This window comes from Girardinichthys multiradiatus, chromosome 13 (assembly GCF_021462225.1).
Source record: "Girardinichthys multiradiatus isolate DD_20200921_A chromosome 13, DD_fGirMul_XY1, whole genome shotgun sequence".
Lineage (NCBI taxonomy): Eukaryota > Metazoa > Chordata > Actinopteri > Cyprinodontiformes > Goodeidae > Girardinichthys > Girardinichthys multiradiatus.
Genome location: NC_061806.1, coordinates 3,129,181 through 3,151,136, shown reverse-complemented (window position 1 = coordinate 3,151,136; position 21,956 = coordinate 3,129,181). Strand labels below are relative to the sequence as shown.

At 41.8% G+C, this 21,956-nt stretch overlaps 1 protein-coding gene across 1 annotated transcript in view; it reads right to left on the bottom strand.

Moving 5' to 3' along the window:
* LOC124879259 (retinoic acid receptor beta-like) overlaps positions 1 to 21,367 on the bottom strand; it is a 361,385-nt gene extending 340,018 nt beyond the window's left edge. Inside the window, exon 1 of the mRNA XM_047383707.1 lies at positions 21,124 to 21,367. The gene's annotated coding sequence lies outside the window, so the exon portion shown is untranslated. The remainder of the gene's footprint in view (positions 1 to 21,123) is intronic.
* Between the last annotated feature and the right edge of the window lie 589 nt (positions 21,368 to 21,956).

Here is a 21,956-nt window from a genome sequence, read left to right as displayed (position 1 = left end):
TTGGAGAAGCAGCTGTGGTAGTGGTCCCCAGTTATAGGTTCCTGGCTGTGCACATATCCAATGACCTCAACTGGAGTGCCATTGATTCATGTCTAGTTAGGAATATTCATCAGCATCTCTACTTCCTCAAGCAACTGAGGAATGCTGGACTTCGGGGCTCAGTCCTTAAGGAACTTCTACCACTGTGTGGCAGAGAGCCTCATCTGCACCTGTGTCACCGTATGGCACAGGTGCTGCACTCCTACTGACAGAAAAGCTCTGCAGAGGGTGGTAAAGCCTGCACAGAGGACTGTGGGGAGCAGTCTTCCCACCACCTCGGAGCTCTTCACATCATAATGCAGGGGGAGGGCCCTCAGCATCATGAAGGACTCCACCCATCCCGCACACAGACTGTTTCAGCCCCTCCCCTCACGCAGGCGGCTGAGGAGCATTCAGAGCAGGACCACCAGGCTCAGAAACAGCTTCTTCCCTGAAGCTGTCAGACTGCTGAACATGAGCCACACTCTGTAGACTCTCTCACTACACACTAACCTGCACTAAACACTTCACCCACCGAAGGTGCAATGTTTCACTCACTTATAGGTGTAATATTAAGGACTCCCTCATGCTTTTCATCTGTATTTGGTACTTTGCAAGGTTGACTTCAGCTTCACTATTTAACTGTATATATTTCTATTTTTTGCTCTTAGTTGCATATATTTTCACTGATTGTTATTTATTGTTAGATTTAGCTTTGTAGGTTATACTTAGTTTTCTTTTTACTTTTTGATCCAGTGGAGCTTCCTGAGTTAGAAAAAATATTTGCTTCATTTAAACCTTCAACTTGTATGCTAGACCCAATGCCAACCAAATAATTTAAGGAAGCGTTCCCTGTGATTACCAGGCTCATTCTAGATTTGATAAATCTATCCTTTGTAAATTGATATGTACAGTGCCTTCCGAAAGTATTCGGCCACCTTGAACTGGTCAAACTTTTGCCACATTTCAGGCTTCAAACATAAAGATATAAAATTCTAATTTTTTGTGAAGAATCAACAAGTGGGACACAATCGTGAAGTGGAATGAAATTCATTGGATGTGTCAAACTTTTTTAACAAATAAAAAACTGAAAAGTGGGTGGGCAATATTATTTGACCCCTTTACTTTCAGTGCAGCAAACTCACTCCAGAAGTTCAGTGACGATCTCTGAATGATCCAATGTTGTCCCAAATGACTGATGATGATAAAAAGAATCCACCTGTGTGTAATCAAGTCTCCGTATAAATGCACCTGCTCTGTGATAGTCTCAGGGTTCTGTTCAAAGCGCAGAGAGCATCATGAAGACCAAGGAACACACCAGGCAGGTCCGAGATACTGTTGTGGAGAAGTTTAAAGCCGGATTTGGATACAAAAAGATTTCCCAAGCTTTAAACATCCCAAGGAGCACTGTGCAAGCAATCATATTGAAATGGAAGGAGTATCAGACCACTGCAAATCTACCAAGACCCGGCCGTCCCTCTAAACTTTCATCTCAAACAAGGAGAAGACTGATCAGAGATGCAGCCAAGAGGCCCATGATCACTCTGGATGAACTGCAGAGATCTACAGCTGAGGTGGGAGAGTCTGTCCATAGGACAACAATCAGTCGTAAACTGCACAAATCTGGCCTTTATGGAAGAGTGGCAAGAAGAAAACCATTTCTCAAAGATATCCATAAAAAGTCTCGTTTAAAGTTTGCCACAAGCCACCTGGGAGACACACCAAACATGTGGAAGAAGGTGCTCTGGTCAGATGAAACCAAAATCGAACTGTTTGGCCACAATGCAAATGATATGTTTGGCGTAAAAACAACACATCTCATCACCCTGAACACACCATCCCCACTGTCAAACATGGTGGTGGCAGCATCATGGTTTGGGCCTGCTTTTTGTCAGCAGGGACAGAGAAGATGGTCAAAATTGATGGGAAGATGGATGGGGCCAAATACAGGACCATTCTGGAAGAAAACCTGTTGGAGTCTGCAAGAGACCTGAGACTGGGACGGAGATTTATTTTCCAACAAGACAATGATCCAAAACATAAAGCCAAATCTACAATGAAATGGTTCACAAATAAACGTATCCAGGTGTTGGAATGGCCAAGTCAAAGTCCAGACCTGAATCCAATCGAGAATCTGTGGAAAGAGCTGAAGACTGCTGTTCACGAACGCTCTCCATCCAACCTCACTGAGCTCGAGCTGTTTTGCAAGGAAGAATGGGCAAGAATTTCAGTCTCTCGATGTGCAAAACTGATAGAGACATACCCCAAGAGACTTGCAGCTGTAATTGCAGCAAAGGGTGGCGCTACAAAGTATTATTGCAAGGGGACCGAATAATATTGCACGCGCCCCACTTTTCAGTTTTTTATTTGTTAAACAAGTTTGACACATCCAATGAATTTCATTCAACTTCACGATTGTGTCCCACTTGTCTTCACAAAAAATTTGAATTTTATATCTTTATGTTTGAAACCTGAAATGTGGCAAGAGGTTGAAAGGTTCAAGGGGGCTGAATACTTTCGCAAGGCACTGTACCACAGACCTTTAGGGAGCTGTAGTTAAACCTTTACTTAAGAAACCTTTGCTTGATCAAGATGATTTACTAAATTAAAGACCTAGGATTTTCTTCTTTCACCTCTGGAACATTGCCAAAATTAGAAATATCCTATCCAGGAGAGACAATGAAAAACTAGTCCATGCATTTGTTACTTCAAGGCTGGACTATTGTAATTCTTTACTATCAGGATGTCCACAAAATACAGTTAAAAGCCTTCAGCTGATTCAAAATGCTGCAGCAAGAGTTCTGATGAAAATTAAAAAGAGAGATCATATTTCTCCTATTTTAGCTTCCCTTCATTGGCTCCCTGTTAAATCCAGAATAGGATTTAAAATTCTCCTCCTCACATATAAAGCCCTTAATGATCTAGCTCCATCATACATCAGAGATCTGATTGGTCCATATGTTCCTAACAGAGCACTTTGTTCTCAGACTGCAGGTTTACTGATGGTTCCTAGAGTCTCTAGAAGTAGAATGGGAGGCAGATCCTTTAGTTATCAGGCTCCTCTCCTGTGGAACCAGCTCCCAGTTTTAGTCCGTGAAGCAGACACCTTGTCTACTTTCATCAAAGTACACTATTAAATGCATATCTGTAAATAGGTTCGTTCATTGGGATTTCTTTGGAAAAGTTACAAACATTGTCATGTATGAAACCACTGTCAGACCTGTTGGACATACAGAGAAGATCAAACTTCGATGAGCAGGCTTAGACTCAGCATAATTTGTGATCTGATTATTAGTCTATTAGTAAAAATATTGTCACTATTTTCATCTGTTCATGAGACAGACTCAGGCGTATTTTACTATCTCCTCCATTTCCTCCATGTTAAAATACAAAATAGTAGCTCCTTTAACACTTTGCAGGGTTGAAGACATTCCACCTGTACTCTTCTTGCTGAGATGGAGCTAATAAACTTGAGAAACGTTTGTCACTTTGGTAAACTTTAATTCTGCAGTGCTAAGCATTCCCTAGAGTAACAAGCAAGGTAACAGTAAAAAGGCAAGGTATCATGGAGGCTTGTAGCTTTACATAGGCATTTGTATGAGTGTGGTGGTTATTTCCAATTTTTGGAGGATTACAATCAGCTGATGCTGGATAAGAACTGGTTTGTCCCTGTGTTGTCCCTAAAACACCACTCCAGCAGGTCCCTTGAAAAGGTTTGGGGGCAGATGTTGAATTCTCAGCATCTTTGCAGAGTTTTTCAGCTGAGGCATCTGCTGCCTCGTAAGCACTTTTATTTTTTTATCACTTGTTGCTACAGTCACTGAGAGCCATCACTTCAATATTTCTAGAATATTGACATGCTGAAAGCTATAGTTTCCCTGAATAGTTACAGCCTATTCATATCTATACTGTGGTTATGCATTTGAGTGAACACATTTTCTAAGTGGCAGATATTTAGCATAAATTAATAAATGTTACCATTGAAATTCCAGTGAAAAATCACATTTTACTTTCTGTTGAGTTTTCTTATTTTTCTCTTGGCAATAGATATATCCATATAGTATATAGATAGATATATATATGTGCAAGCTGAAACCCCCTTTGCAGAGATGGCTGGATGAGGCAGAAACTTTGGAAAATCCTCAGGATATGTACAAGTTTGATATATATAGATATCTATATCTATATATATAGATATATCTATTTATATATATATATATCATTCAGAGAGTTGTCTTTATTTTCATGACTATGAATATTGTAGCTTCACACTGAAGGCATCAAAACTATGAATGAACACATGTGGAATTATATACTGAACAAAAAAGTGGGAAACAACTGAAAATATGTCTTATATTCTAGGTTCTTCAAAGTAGCCACCTTTTACTTTGATTACTGCTACGTACACTCTTGGTATTCTGTTGATGAGCTTCAAGAGCATCATATGTTTTTGTACTAGTCAAATGCAAAGAACATCTACATAAAATAGACAGACTGGGGTTTTCTAAGTTCATGTGAGTAATTAGTTGATTATATAAGTTTTAGTTGTTCATTAAGGCAGCATCTAACTTTCAATAGCAGTAAATTGGCTTTAAGAAGTCATTGCCTGTTTCATGCTGAAATGAGTTACCTCCCTTAATACAGATATTGTCTTTCATTCATGTCTTTGTGCTTAAAAAAATGTAATATCATTTTAAACAGGATGGTCAAGCTCTGGCCAGCAAGTAGCGGCGTCCGCTCTGCAGAAGCTGCTTGTCCTTGACACAGCTGTCCAGGGGATTTTTCCCGACCCTACTGTATACGCCCTTCTTCTTTCTCTGCCCGTTCTTGTCTGATTACTATGATTAAAGGCCACTAGTACCAACAAATTATTTAAAAACCACATTAATAGCAATAACTATTGCAATTCACTAATACAAAAACTTCAGGTCACCGGAGGGTAATTATTAGCATCTCAATCAGATTTGGTAAATTTCCGATCAAGTAATTCAGCCATAGTCAAAAACTGTTTGAGCATTTTGTGCTTTTGTTGTTTTTCATTCTATTTCTTTTTCTATCCCCTGTCACTTGCTCTGCTCTCTCTTTTTAGTCTTACCTCTCTGATACACAAGGAGGCGCTCAGCTGCTTGCAGTGCTTGGCCCCTCCATCCAGCATTACACGGCAGTGTGTCACAAGATTCAACCAAAGTGATGAGGTAAACGTTAATGTGTTTCATTCTATTGAGAAGTGGAAGTGTATAAAATGTGTGACATTTTGTTTTAAGTATCTACTTCCTGGAAGTTAGTCATTTGTCCTTTATAGACATAGCTCCTCTGCTCCTCAGATGGCACTGTTGTGTCTGATTGTAAGTGTTAGCGTTTGGTCAAATAGAGCAAACAACTTTACCAACAATGGTGGGAGTAGAAAAGTATAAACGCATCATTTTGCCAAGATGAATGGCATATTTTCTGTTTTGTGTTTTTATTTTTATATTGTTTAAAAATGTAGGTTCCTTTAATGATTTATTGGGGGGACCAGTCCATGTGGGCTACACTGACGTGAGTCTGGGGTGGAGGTTTCCTTTCAGACAGCTACTTCATGTTGGTTTGTCATAAATCCCAATAAAATAAGTTTTATTACAAGAAATGACTCCTAATGCAAACCATTTGTAGGTAAAAGAGCATGGGCAATTTGTGTTCAAACAATGGATTTTATAAAAATGTTAACAACTCCTATTTTTCTTTGTTTGCTTCCATACCCCATCAATTCTCCTCAATTGTCTTTACGCCTTCTTATCTGACTAATGAGGCATAACAAACACCCTGATGCAATTTTACATAAGGTTCATGGCAATAAATCAGTATGCCTGTTAAGTTCTGTCTTCCACTGAACAAGATATCTTTCATTCATTATTGATGTTGTGTGAGAGGAGGTTTCCCCTAAAGGCACACTAGGATTCCCATAGCCAAACTCAACTTCAAAGGCTTCTCTATAATCGTGTCTTCTCTTTTTCTCACTCCTGTGCTCCCTGACTCTCCACATTACATGCTCCATCTTACTCATTTACTGTTTCCTTCACTATACGTGTTAAATTGTGCCATCACTTGGAGTAGATAATAAGATAGCAGGATTAGCAGGACAATACCTTCTTTTTGGGACGTTTTTTTGTTAAGAGCATCATTTTATAAAACATTTTATAACATATTTTATAAATACATTTGGTTTTCATGGACATAGTGTATTCTATAGCTTACACTGGTTTACCCTTTCCTACCCAAAGCCATGAACCATGCAGCTGAAATATTCAAGTCTGACTTTCAGACTGCTTTCAGGGAGGCACTACAGAAGCCTCCAGACCAGAACAACCGGGTTCAGGAAGAGCTTTATCCCTACTGCAATCTCCTTGCTGAACTCGGGCATTGCCACCTTGGCATCCGGGACCAGGGAGTATTGGGATTCTGGTGCCAAGACGGTGCTGTCCCTAGATGGACTGGGTATTTGGGTGTTGCTCTGGGGTAGCAGTGGGTCTGGCATGGAAATGTCATGGTGTGGTGGGGGGGCTACAGCTGCTGTCATTGAGACAGGGCTGGGACAAGGGCCACTGTGCCCTCTTGTCTGGTCTGCTTCCGCTCCTGGGCCCGTATTCACAAAGAGTCCTCTCAGAGAGCTCATATCTTGGCCTAAAGATTCCTCCCAAGGAGTCTTAGCTTAAGAGTGATTCAGTTCCTTGCTGAGAGCAACTCTGAGCGAGGAGACAACAGAAATTCCTAACTTAGTGAGGAGGTGTGGTTGACACCTTTATCATGTGTGATACTGTCTTCTAAGAGCTGTGATAGGCTGTTAAAAGAAACAACAAAAACAAATGCGCTCCTTTATACTGTATATACACATATGTTTATATATATATATATATATATATATATATATATATATTTATATATTTATATATTTCAACCTGAAAAGACTCACAAATGAGAGAAAGAGAGATGGCAATTAGAGGAGTTTATTAGCTGAGGTTAGTTTTCTTTTGGCACTCGGACCCCGGTGGAAGACATGGATGCTGATAATGACTTGAGCTTGAATGAACATCTTAGGGTTAGAATTAGAGAAGTCTTCCCCCCTGGATCCTGATACTGGTTGGTGGAGTGGAGGCCTAAGGAGATAAGGGAGTTGGAAGGAGCTTGAAGCCTGATGGTGGAGATGGGGTGGAGGAGGGTCACAGCTCAGCTGAAGAGCAGGAAATTCTGCGTATGAAGGTCCTTTAAGTGAAGCCTTGAGGGATGATTGGCTGAAGAGGAATGCGGACCAGAAGCTGATAGGTTGGAGCGGAGAATGTAGTGGAGTAGTTAGACGGGGCCAGACGTAGAGCTGAGTCTTCCAAGTTGAATTTTCATCTAAACTCCATATATATCACCTGTCAGCATTTAATGTAATCTCCTTGTATAAAGAGGTTTGATATGGTAAAAGGACCAAAACAAAAAAAGAAAAAAAGGTGGAGAAAACCGAACTGAATAGAGCACTAGAACCAGCTGGTGGAGGAGAAGAGAGGAGTGTTGTAAGGTAGATTTGGTCCTGGGATCACGTTGCAAACTAACAGGCATTCCGGAGCAGATCAATGCTTTGTTCCCTCTGCTTTTAGCACAAGCCTGGAATGTGAACAGCTCTGGTACCTGCTGCAATCAGAAGCTAAAGAGAAGATTGCAGCACACCAGAGAACTTCTCCACAGACGGGGAGCGTTGGAGATGACCATTTAGGCTTAGGTTGCTGACATCATCATGTACAATACAGCAAATACATCTCGATTTAGATAGTGCTCAGATTATTGTACTTTGTCTTCTCTAGAACCAATTTATGTATGTATATTTTTTCGAGTTTTTTCAAATTTTCTTTTTTGAAAGCATTTTGCAGTCTGTAAATATGTAAATAATTCTTTACTATATTGTTTGTAATTTAGCTCGCTTTTATTCATGGTCATTTATTATAGTTTCTATTATTTTTTTTTATCCTTCCTAACATTACCTTACTAGAAGTGCACCTTTAACCTGTCCTGCTGCTGAAACAATTTTATTTGGCCCTAGGGGGATGAAGATAATCTTATCTCTATATTAATAATTGTATGCTTGTTATTGACGTTTATTTACCCGACTGTTTAGAGGGGATCCCTGCGCGATCGACATGGCAGTGTCACTGATGTTTATTGTTTGGAGAGTATGTCTTCTTTCTCTCTGTCTTTCCGACTTCTTCCCTGCTTAAGACACTCTTAGGCTCACTAAAAGTCCTCCTCACTACTCTTAACATTTGTTCACTTTAGGATCTCTCTTAAGATGTAAGGTAACTTTTATCTTACCGAGGGAAAATTCTAAGAAAAATCTTAGAATTCAAGTAACCCTAAGGTTTTTCTTAGAGTGACGTGACTAGGAGCTACTTTTAGTCTTAGGATTCTTTGTGAATATGGGCCCTGGCTAGTGTGTGCAGATCTGGGACTGGGTCCACAGGCGGCCTGGGGCCTGCTGTGGCTCCCGTTAGTGTGCCTACCTGTTTTGAATTCTTGATTCTTTTCCAAACTTTCCTAAAATCAAGACAAGTATTCCAGATTATTAATGACAAAACTTTATTTACTTTCCAAAGAGAGAAATGCTTTTTGATAAAATTAAATTTTTATCTGCTAAATATAATCTAAAACATAATCTGAACTGATTTAAAAACTAGCTGAGAGTTTATCAGTTTAGCTGTGTTTCTTTCCTTGATGAAGCCATTAAAGGAGCGACTGCTGCCATCAACTCTTACTGTTTCTTTAATATAGAAAGTACTCCTGAATCAGTACTTCTGTGTGTCTTTTCTGTGTTTGGCAGATGGTCCTTCACACTGAGCATGGTTCTAGTTCTGCTCACTGTATTGACAATCTTAGGTACCTTAACAACGAGCTAAATTTACAATGCATTGACAGTTTACATCTGAGTTATATTCAGATGTTCTCTTGTGTTCTTGCTAAGGGAATGTTTAATATTTCTGGAATGGGTTATGTGGTTCACAGCAGGATACAGTGAGCATATAAAAACACCAGTTTTGCTTCCTGAAAAAAATTAAAATTACTCGTTATTACTTTTTTAATTATTACCCACTGAGCCTCGATATTGTTTCTGTTGTTGCTTATTAAATTGCTATAGTATTCTTTTTTTTACGTGTCCTTAAGAAAAATTTTAAATGTATCTATTATATATGTATTCACCTTGGCAAAATATAACCAACATTTTCAAAGGAAGATTGAACCAAATCCTGTTTCTGTTGCTGAGAACAAACAAGAAAATACACACACTGTCATAAAGTGGGTTTTTGATGGACCAAAATGCAGGGAACAACTACTGAAGCTCGAGGTTTTCAGGTAAGATGAGTCTTTCTTATCCATGGCAGGACACAGACAGGGTAGCCAACACATGGGATCGCGCATACACATAACATAAGGAACAAGCGGGGGACAACAGAAACAAACTGGCTTAAATAGAAACCTGAACAGCAGGGAGAACCAAAGACAAATGTGACAAGAGAATCAGGCGAAAACACAGAGCAGGTGTGGGCTTGGGGTGCAGGGAGACAAAAAACAAAGGACTAGACCAGGTAATATAACAAAAACACAAGCAGGTATGACACAGCCCCTCCCTTTAAGGGCGGATCCCAGACACCATAAAACAAAAGGCGGTCAGCAGGCCAACGGCGTAGGGGCAGGCGATCAGCAGGCCGGCAACATAGGGGCAGCCAATCAGCAGGCCGGCGACGTAGGGGCTGATGATCTGACGGCCGGCGGCGGGACCAGGAGAACCCAGGGTGGAGCTCAGAGACGTGGTGCGGAGACCGCTGGAATCCAGGTGAATGGTGCAGAGACTGCTGGAACCTTCGGCGAGGCTGTGGAGATCTGCAGCAGAACCGCCGAAGCACAGCCGGAGGAGAGGGTGCGTCCTCGCACCCCTCAGGGGCAGGAACAGGAAGTGGAGACAGGTCCTCCACGAACTCCTCCGGAACGGGAATGGAGGCAGTTTGTCCTCATAGCCCTCCAGGACAGGACCGGGAACAGGAGCAGGGAGTGGACGCAGTCCATCCACGAGCCCCTTATGGAGAGGAACAAAGTGTGAGGGCAGCTCGGCTTGGGACCCCTCCGGAACAGAACCAGAAACAGAATCGGGGTGTGGAGGCGGTTTATCCAAGAACCCCTCCAGAACAGGACCAGAAACAGGATCTGGGCGTGGAGGCGGTTCATCTAAGAGCCCCTCCAGAACAGGACCAGAAACAGGATCGGAGTGTGGAGGCGGTTCATCTGCAGGACCCACCCAGGAACCCTGAAGAGTCCTGCTTCGTCTGCCTGCCTCTTACCCTCGGATCCTTCTGGCCCACTCCCCCATCTGTGGCTTCGCTGCTCACCTGCCTACCTGCCTCCCTACCTGCTTGCCTGTCCACTCTCACGGTCCTTCCTAGTACCTCCTCCTGAAGAACTGACGTCACGTTCGTCTACCATCTGGTCCAGCCACCTGGCAGTCTCATTCCCTGAGAATGTGCTCTCCCTCTTCCCAGAATCACTGCTCCTTCCTCTCTCAGAAAGTGCTCCTCTCTCCCAATTAATTTCATCCTCTTTATCAACCCAGTCAACCCAGTCTGCAAATAACTTTCCTCTCCTCCTTAGTGTCCAACCTGGTCCAAGATCCAGACGACCACTTCACCCAGATCATTTGATTCAATAAACTCTTCACATTATCAGTAATTGTCAGTCCATCTTTAGGTAAACATGACAGAACAAACTGGCCAGATGGACTTTGTGGCGCTATTGCAAATGGCTCTCTCACAACAGGGCATGAGTTCCCCAGAACCTGGTCCAGCAACAGGCTACCCTGGCTCAGTCCCTAGATCAGCTAAATCAGAAAAACTAAGCGGTATGCTGTTTATTCTCACTCCGCTGCAGTCAGCTCACATAGCTTCTGTTTCCTCCTCAGCTCACTCCAGAACGGAATCCCTCAGTGTCCGAGAAGTGGTCCCACCTACCCCTGAAGCATTCTAAGGAGAGCTGGGTAACTGCCGGGGTTTTCTCGTGCAGTGCGTTTTGTTTTGTCAATGTTCCCCACATCCATTCCTATATGAGCAAAATCTCCTAAGTCATTGGACTTCTGAGAGGTAATGCTCTAAAATGGGGGGAGGCTGTAATTAACGAGAACACACGTAATCTAGTCACTTTAAATGAGATCCTGGATCAAGTCAACCTTCTCCTTCAGGACTAGTGACGAGAAGACGGCTAAACAGCTCTGGAGTTCGAAACATAGTGACCAGTCTGTAGCGGAATTAACCACAAAATTCCGTACCCTAACAGATTAATCTGGCTGGAACATGCCCCCTTTCAAGGTAGCCTTTCTTAACTCTTTAAGTGTGAGGTTAAAGGATGAATTAGCCTGATGGGACGAACCAGAGACCTTGGAAGATCTCACCGAGTTATCCATACAGATTGAAAATCATTTACGAGAGAGAACAAGGCATAGAGAGGCCCCCACTCCATCAAACACCTCCTATGACATCAGAAGTTGAACCATGCCCAATCTCACTCCCCTCAGCCAACACCCGAGCCCATGCAGTTCGGCCGCGCTCGCTTAACCCAGGAGGAGAGAAAGCAGCACCTTTCCTCACGTTGATGCCTTCCCTGCTCGGTCCACCCAACAGAGTAGGTCCACCAGTTGTTCCGGGGGTACTGGCGCGACTCATTATTTCCACTACCACCGTTTTCTATAGTAAGGACTTTGCACTCTCTTTGCCTCCTCATCAGCCCTATGATTGCGCTATCGAACTCCTGCCTGGTGCACCCCTGCCCTCCAGGGGGCTGTACAGTCTTGCGTGCCTGGAGAGGGAGGGAGTTGGAAAATATATTAACGAATCAGTAAAAGCAGGAATAAATCGGCCATCTTTCTCTCCAGTTGGAGCATGTTTCCTGTTTGTTAAAAAAAATAAGATGACACCCTTCGACCATCTTATACAGGACTTAACTAGATCACTGTAAAAAACAAATATTTGCTCCCTCTTATTTCATCAGTCTTCGAACCTCTCCAAAATGCCACCATATTCACTAAACTAGACCTTAGAAATGCATACAATCTTGTTCGCATTCGCAAGGAAGATGAATGAAAGACAGCTTTTAAGACACATATCAGACATTTTGAGTATCTGGTCATGCCTTTTGGCCTGACCTTTTCACCAGCAGTCTTCCAATCTTTAGTTAATGATGGACTTCATGACTTTATCAACAACTTCGTTTTTATTTACCTGGACGACATCCTCATTTTCTCCAAAAACATTACACACAGTGTACATGTTCGCAAGGTCCTGCAAAGATTGCTGGAGAACCGCCTGTTTATGAAGGAAGAAAAATGCGAATTCCACTTAAACTCCATCACTTTCCTGGTGTTTGTGTTTGAGAGTGGACAGGTGAAGACAGACCCAGCTAAAATAAGTGCAGTCCTGGAAGGGCCCGCTCCAACCACTAGAAAGCAGCTTTAATGCTTTCTTGGCATTACAAATTTCTCTACATTCCTGTTCCTGTTCATCCTCAGTTCATTTGTTTGGCTCATTCATCACACTTTTCCGGTCATCCAGGCAGCAGCCGCACTATCATTTTTCTCCGCCGATATTTACGTTGGCCCTAACCCATCAGCATCTACAACGGCTCTTTGAAGAAACCTACATAATATGAGCTATAACAACATTTAATTTCCCTTTGGGATTAATAAAGTATTTTTGAATTGAATTGAATTAAACAAAGACGTAATTGAATACGTGTCCACCTGTCCCATATGTGCCAAAAATAAGATCTCTCTTCGCCCACCCTCTGGTCTTCTACAGCCTCTCTCTATCCCCAGCCATCGCTGGTCACACATAGCCATAGACTTCGTTACTGAGCTTCCCAAATCCTCATCCTGACTCTTTTCAGGTTTCCACCACCCAGACTAACAAACAATGTGAGAGATTCAATCTTTGGAATGTTTGCCCGTGTGCTGACAACCCCACTTCTTGGAGTCAGCATCTCGTTTGGATCGAGTATGCACATAATTCCCATACCTCCACAGTGTCTGGCATATCCCCTTCCAAAGCTTTTCTGGGGTTACAGCCTTCCCTGCTTCCAGCGTCATTTCCCAATTCCATCACTCCACACCAGGGCTCAACTCCTCAAATGTTGTGGGGTGTAGGACCAAACCCAAGCCACCCTCCAAAACAGCCCGTACAGGACTAAGAGGATTGCAGACAGAAAACATATTTGGGTCCCCGTGTATTCAGCCGGACAAGAGGTGTGGCTGTCCTCCAAGTCAAGTCAAGTTTATTTATATAGCGCTTCTCAGCAACAAGGCCCTCAAAGCGCTGTACATGAGGAAAAACACCACAATGACACAGAAAATCAAACACAGAAAAACAAATCAAATGACACTAATAATCCTTGGGAGTTCTGGTACTGGTAAGAGCTGGTTCTAATCCAATCTTTCTAATAGAAGTAATTAGCTCATTAAGTCCTCTGTGGTAAGGAATTCATCCTGTGCTAGACGAAAAATGATAATATTAATCCTTGAGGTTGCTGGTATGAGGCAGTTGTGGTCCCTTCATTCAAATAAGCTGGATCACTGGTATAAAACAGTTTTAGTCCAAACTTTTTAAATACTAATAATGTTTGGCTGTCACTGGTATGATATAGTTGTAATACAATCCTTTTAAGAAATCTAAAATTCTCTGGTCATTGGTGTAAAAACAGCTTTAGTCCAAATTTTCAAATACTAATAATATTTGGCTTTCGCTGGTAATCCTTCTGAGAAATCTGAAAATCTATGAAAAGTAATGAAATCACACATTTAGATAGATGAGAAAAGAGACCACATTAGGTAAGTAGAGGGGAAAAAATCATATTTCACACTTTATCCTTAGGAGGATACAGTTTGAAATTGCAAAAAACCTCAGCACAAAGAAGCAACATATATACGAAACAACATCATGCAGGGGATCCGGTGAAGGCGGTGTGAAGGGGTGCATATGTTTATCTTGAGCATGTGTGTGTGTGCAAGTGAGTGTGTGCAAGTGAGTCCATGAAGCACTGTCACAGAGGCCATTGTCCTTGATGGTATGATGGAATGTTCATCAACCGGCCACAAAGTTCTGAGCAGGTCCACAGATGTCCTCAGTGAAGGGAGGGGGCAGAGGGAGCAGAGCGTCATGTTTACATAACTTCCAGGAGAAGTTGAAGATAGCCAGCCATCAAGGCCATGCAGGGGAGCCAGATTCAGAAAAACAACAATTATTTGGGTTAGACTGACTCTTAATTTTCCGTCAGCCTCGAGAGTCTCGCCAGATCCGAGCGAACAACTTTCTCCAAGATTTATCCCATTTCACCCCTGAGTCCAGGAACTGCAACCTGCCTGCAATCCTGTGTAAGGATCACATCCAGTCTGCGATTCAGCTCACGTAACATCTCAGTCTGAGTGTTGATTGCTCTGAAGATCCCATCACACATGCCAGGCAGCCTTACAATGGCCAGAACAGCTGCCGACGTTTTTCGAATTTCTCGATATGCCAGGTAACCGCCAACTCCAAAAAGCAGAAATCCTGTTATCAAACATCCAATTGTGTACACATCTTCGACATCCTCGACTGACATTATCGACAGACACACAATCCTCCACTTCTGCCAGGAGTCCATCGTGTATCCGGAGAAAAATGTCCCGTCCGGACTAGAAGGTTCCCCTTCACCCTGTCTTCTCGTCGAGAAAATTTGATCAATTGAGAGACAAGGTGACCAAAGCCATAACTCAGAATTTTGGAAGTTATGCAACAAGAGGCTCCAAAAAGAAAGACAAGACACAGAGCTGAAGCAGGGCAGATATGGGATTGTGCGGGAGACAGAGAAAAGCGTCCTCCTCCACCAAGAGCAGAAAGAAAAAAAAAGGACTTCCCCTTTAAATCCTGCTCCAAAAAGTTCTCCAACAGGTTCCTTGGTCCCTAAAAGGTGGAATCCGTTATTCGTTATAAACTCAGCTGTCCAACTGTTCAACGTTTCAGTACCTACCACGTAACATGATGTTCTCTTACAGGGTGATTAACCACAAAACCACAAAAATATATGTCCAGAGAGGCTCGTTTGTCAGATTGAAAGCACCTTTTGAAAATAACTATTAAGCAGCTATTAAACGTACTTTTCATTAAGCCCACATTTGTGTATTGAAATTTATTTTTTATAAGTCCAATGTAATATTGTAAACTTAAATGTCATGTAAAGGCTTGAAAGCATCAGTCTGTGTGTAATTAATCTATATAATGTGTTTCACCTAGTGATGGAGGTACTAAAATCAATTAACTTTTCAATGTTATTCTCAATTATTGAATATGTTTGTAAATGTTCTGGTTCAGTAACAAATCTTTACAGGTTTTTGAGACCAAGGTATCATCTAACAATCGATCAACAGAATACTGAGCAGAAATGATGGATGCCAACATTGTTGCTAGAGATGGTGGTGTTACAGACTGGTGAAATGTACAATCAATGCAGAGCCCCCTACACCTTAGGAATTGCACTGTGACAGACCAGTACTACCTAAATGACACCATTCATCCAGTCATTGCACCTCTGAATGAGCGACATACTGTAGGCCTGATTTCATCTTCATGGACCAATATGTCCCAGCTCCTTGAGGTTGCATCATCAGGGAAGGGCTGCTGGAGGCTGCGGTATCCCAGACGGAGTGTCCTGCACCTTCTCCAGACTTGAATCCCATTAAAAAGCTCTAGGATCATCTGAGTCTTGGGCCTCAGAACCTCAATGACCTGGGAGCACCTTTTAAAGAAGAGTGGAAAACGATGCCTAAACAGGCAGTAAGTCAGCTTGTCAAAAGTAATATATACAACACAACTATTAAGTCTGGGATATTGTTATGGAATTTTGAATTTGATGTATGGCTTTTATTAAACAATTTTTTAAATCTTGTTGAATTTTTCTCCGTTTTGTGTGTAGTTGAGAAGTACAAAAATCTGATTTCCTTTGCTACATAGGACATCAGAGACACAAGCAATGAATATGGACCACACAAGCAGGTTCTAGAGTTGTTTCACAAGGTCTTCTACAAGACAGCCACACCAGTCTGCAGTGTGGGCTTCAGGTACACTGTAACTTTGGCAAGCACTTTTGAAAGAAGCTTATAGTCTGTGTAGATCAAGCCAACAGGCCTCCAGCGCTTTAAAAGTGTCAAGTCCCCTTTTATTAGCAACAGTGTAAACACAGCATGATGAAATGATGATAGTAATAGTGTACTGGAGTGCTCTTGTACTACTTCTTTAGGAATATCATTACTACTACCATTGTTTGCAATCAGAGCTCTCTCCCTGTAGCACAGCTGGGGTAGCTGCCATTTCCATTTAGACAACTTGGACTTAACCTTTTCCAGCACCCTCTCTATTCTGTTTCTGAAAATTATCATTACCTATAAATAATACCGATGTTTAAATACCATTCCTTCCCGAGCATACATTTTCTGGCAGGGTTGGAATGTCATCTGTACACCATTTACCCACCAAGAAAGTCTTATTTTTGTCCCAGTTAACTTTCGGTCAAGAAGCCCTTCCATACAAAACTAAGCTTGCCCTGCAGGACATCACTCTGATTGCTAACAAACAAATTTACATTGTCGGCATAAGCTCAAACAACTACAGGAGAACTCTGACCCGAAACAGTTAAATAAAACCCTTTATTCTAGCTATCAGTCTAAATAAAACAGGTTCAATTGCCAAGCTATATATAACTGACCTGAGATAGGACAGCCCTGTCTAATACCTCTATTAACCAATCCAAGACTGTTCAACCCGCTCAATACAACTTAAATTATGAAAGAGTGATCTCACCATAGTAAGAAAATATTTCCCACACCAAATGGGAAAATTGAAAACAAAAAAGTGTGATTTACACAATGAAATGCTCTCTCTTGATCAATGAAAATAATCCTCACATTCAGGTCACATACCTTGCATACATCAAATGTATGTATGGATGGGTTGTACTGGAATTCTAATTTCCCCTCGGGGATCAATAAAGTATCTTTGAATTGAATTGAATTTTTTTAATTGTCTAGCATAGACCTGTCAGGAAGACAATCCGCTGGAACTAAAAGCTCAATAGAATGTTTAAGTCTATTAGATAACACCTTTAGAACTATTTCATAATCAGTGCATAAACGAGTCACTGGTCTCCAGTTCTTTAAAGGGGCTTGGACCCCCTTTTAGACAGCAGAGAAAGTGCTCCCTGCTGGCAAGATTCTTTTGTTAGAAGTGTCCCTCTAACAAAAGAATCATTAAAAAAATCCAAACGTGTTTTTTTCCCAATAACTGCCTGAAATGTTTAAAAATGTCTGCAGCTAAGGTGTCTATTCCTAGAGATCCTTCAGATAACATCTGTGTAACAGCAGTTGTAAGCTCCCCCAATGTTAAGTATGTGTTTAGAGCCTCCAGATCCTCTGAAGTTACATAGTTAAGAAAGCCCTTGGAGAAGTTTTGCTGTCACTGCTTCTTTGCATGTACCCTTTGAAAAGAGATAAAACTCCACTGTAAGCTTTCTCATCTCTGCTGAATTTGTTATAAACTGACCGTTTGGAAGGCAAAGGCATACCGTCTGCTTTTTCCATGCAACTGATCACTCCATTCAGTAAGAATGTTGTTGATGCATCCTTGTCTCCATTGAACTATAGCCCCTTTAGCTCTCTACTTTACTTGTAAAATTCTACTAATAATTTGAGTTGTACTTGCCAAAATCTGTACATCTAAATTTGGGAAAAATAAAATACCCTGCTCGGAGATTTGTTCTATGACTAAATATACATTCACCTGTCTAGCATAAACCCCATTCTATTTTTAATAACACTACTGTGGGTTTGTGGTAGAAAAGGAAAACTTCCACTGTCTCTACATGCTCACCCAGGAGGAGTGAATGCTGCAAGTCACTGACTGGATGCAATCTGCTGGGTTTCCTTAGAGACCTTTTTTATTAAGTTGAATAATAAACTCAACTTGACTGCACTGTCTGATAACTAGGATCAATTGGAATGTATGTACTTCATTTGGAATCTGTCTGTATGACTGGATTGAATTGACTCTTTAAAGTGCCTTGAGACGACATGTGTTGTGAATTAGCGGTATGTAAATAAGCTGAATTGAATTGAATCCAACTTCTTCTGTCTTATATTTCTGTAATCAAAGCTCTGTTCTGTGCATCCCTCCCCCAGTTTATATTTAATGAGGCCACCCATACACCTCACACATATAGAGAGGGAAGAAAACCAGACAAGAAAAAACAGAAAATGCAAAACACCCAGTGAAATCTAACCATAGTGAAATTCTTCTAAAGATTTCATTTTTACCACACATTAGTTTTCTCCCACCATTTACTAGTAACATGGATCGTTTCTTCTCATCCAGAAGACTAACAGACAAAAAAATCTCTCAACATCAGAAAAATAGTCTGGTACAACAACCAATCTCCTATAACTATTATCCAAAATTTTGTTTTGTGAAACAAAAACAAAAATCAGAATCCAATTCATAATCTCACTCCATAGCCGCAACACCGTCACCATGGCAACCACTCTGCCCCATAGATCCTCCTTCTGTAACATGTTTAGCTTCTTGTATCATCTCACAACTCTCTTTAGAGCTTTCCTGGTTCATGTAGAATCCCATTGTAGCAACCAAACCATTCCCATGCAGCCTTTCTGTCTGAACTGCAACTGGTATGACAAAACGTCCAACTCAGAGCTGCAAAAGCCAGCTGATATGCCATTAGTGTCAACACTGGTGGTTGTGGAGCCTCTGACACTGCTCCCAGCCTTCACTGTCTACAACATACTTGTCAACAGACCCACTGACGCCCACAGAACTGCTTTGACCCTGAACACTGACCAAAATCATCAGCTCTGCTGGCACAGGGGCAGTAGTCTCAGGCGGCGCTTCATGCCCATTTCCGCTTCCACCGACAGCAGCCTCTGCAGCGGCTTCAACCTCCTGTTATCTATGGGGACAAGCGATCTGCTAGTGCCCCACATCTCCACATCCAAAAGCATTTCATCACGCCAGAGCTTGTATAAACCATATAACATCCCTTGTGTTTCATACGGACATTTAATGACTGAGTTGGTGAGTCCCGGTACATGAACACCTATCTACACAGAGACTGTAAGTTATTAAGTTTGGAATCCTTGCAGCCTAACAGACTCACAGTCTTTAATCCACTGGCCATTCTAGCATTTAGGCTTCTGCGCCAGGAGCCTAATCCAAGCATTAAAGACAACATAAATACTGTAAGTGAAGTTTGAAAAACAGCTCTTAGTCTTTAAGCCCACTCACCACACGCTCCACGACCAAACCCCCAGCATGCAGTGTGAAAAAACAAACAAACAAAGGACATAATTAAATCTTCAGGTAGTAAATAATAAATCGTTAGCAAAGTTTTCTTCAGCATGCCCTGTGCGCAATAACTTGTTCTGAGGCCCGTGTAGAAGATTGATCCAGCCATGCAAATAGTGAAGCATTCACCTTCTGTGAAATTTGAGCTTTAAAATTACGCTGAATATGCTGCTTTGACTTATTTTACCTGAAGAGTTCTGAGGTGGTGGCTGAGGGGTGGGGCAGCTGAGCACCTCTGCCTACTGAAAGCTGCCCCTCCAGAAGCAACTAGAAGGATCTCTCCTTATCCCTGAGAGCATTTTGCCACCTGCTGACAGAAAGTGGAAATTACATGGCTAATCGCTGTGCGCATCCACCTTCAGCTTGCACTATATGCACGGTGCAGCAGTGGAAGCATTAGCACAGTCCACAATGACAGGAAAGAATATGTTTTTTGCAGATATAAGGATAAAGGCACAAATTTCAGCCTTTTAACACCTACAAGAATGTTTGGAATTACTAAAAAGCTTTGATTGGGTAAAAGGCTCACATGAAAGTTCTGGAGAACCACTGCTGATAGAATGAAGCATATTATTAATGTAAGTTCCCTACAGGGTACTGCATCTCAGATCTTCTTCTCTGATATCTTGCAAGTCATTCATATTAAAATGTGTAAAGTCTTTATTGCCAATTGCACCGTACAAGGTATTGCTTTTAACATCACAGCCAAATATTTCATGCAGAAATAAGTCACAGAAAATATCAAACCAGGCAACATCTGAAACACAACCTCCTACTGACTTTGAAATTCCCACTGATAGCACGTTATTCCATCACAGTTGCCCTGATGGCATTTCACAGAGGACAAAGCTGCAGCGTGCATACAAGTGGGTTAATTAAAAAGACTCCGAAGTCAATCAGAGAACATTTACATACCATGGAGCTCTTTCAATGTGCAGGGTTCATCGTGAGAAAACATCAAAGGGGTTTAAACTGCAGGCATGAAAAGCATGGGAAATGAGCTGTGAGAAGGAAGAGGCTGCAGGAGGAGGGGGAGCGACTCTGTCTCTCAGGTAGCCTTCAGAGACCCTCCAGCAGCAGGAGGAGAGAAGCAGAAGAAGACCGCAAACATTTAAGGCTTGTTTTATTTTAATCCTCTGTTTTTGGATCACCTGTGTCTTTAAAGATGCAGATTTACTTTCAGATCAGCAGCTGTATTTTAAGAAACTAAACTTTTGTGACTTTCAGAATTTGCACATCACAATGAGATGCTCTGTGCTCCATGGTGTCAGAACTGCTCATCTTGATTATAAATGCAGAAACAAAACACCAACATCTGACACAGCAGTTCATGCTGGTCAGCTTTAGGCTGCAACAGATAGCCTATAAGGTGTCATTATATTCACAGGCACAACGATCATCAAAAGAAGGTCAACTCCACACTCCACATGCAGCATTCACTGCCTGATTCATCCTTAGCAGGCTGGCTGCATGCTATGGTCCACTTACAGGGCGCTCCAAAACTAACCTAAAATACCAGGATGCATTTCCTCTTTATTCTCTGACCTACTTCAGGATGCTCACCTGCTGCAGATTTTACATAACTTTCTGAAACATTTGTTTTCTAAATGGCACAAATCTATAACACTAACACTTGCAGCAGAATTTAATTAACACGTGGAAGCATGCACACACTTACCCGCGACTTGATCTTGGTGTTCGTGTTTCAGACGCGCATCGTTTGAGACGTTACTTTTCGGGAGATAAGCCTTTTTACCAGCATGCACCCAAGCGGAGTGGACAGTAGAGCTGCTATGTCCTAACTTGCCAGCTGAGGCTGAAGTGAAGTCCGTTAGGCACCGGCGGACCGACCTGCAGCTGCTCCGCCGGAGACCTGTAGTTGTATTCCTAACGGGCGCGTTACCGCAGCGCGGCGAACAGGGTCTCAGCCAGCCAGCGTGATGGGAGCGCTGGTTAAACTGACACTGTGAACCGCATGACACCAGCCTATACACACACACACACACACACACACACACACACACACACACACACAGCGCTGCTCATCCACAGCCTAAGACTTACTTGGGGGCGGGTAGAGGTCTTTAGGTGGAGACCTGATCAGTTCACACATAGATAGATAGATAGATAGATAGATAGATAGATAGATAGATAGATAGATAGATAGATAGATAGATAGATAGATAGATAGATAGATAGATAGATAGATGATAGATAGATAGATAGATAGATAGATAGATAGATAGATAGATAGATAGATAGATAGATAGATAGATAGATAGATAGATAGATAGATAGATAGATAGATAGATAGATAGATAGATAGATAGATAGATAGATAGATAGACAGACAGACAGACAGACATTCTGATAGCACATAACAGATAACAGATTAATATTGGAAGTGTAAAAGACTCAGATATGAACTTTTTTAACCAACACCAGCTGCAGTTATTACACAAAATAATCACAGCTTTATATCTGAAGACACCTTGAAGATCATACATTTTA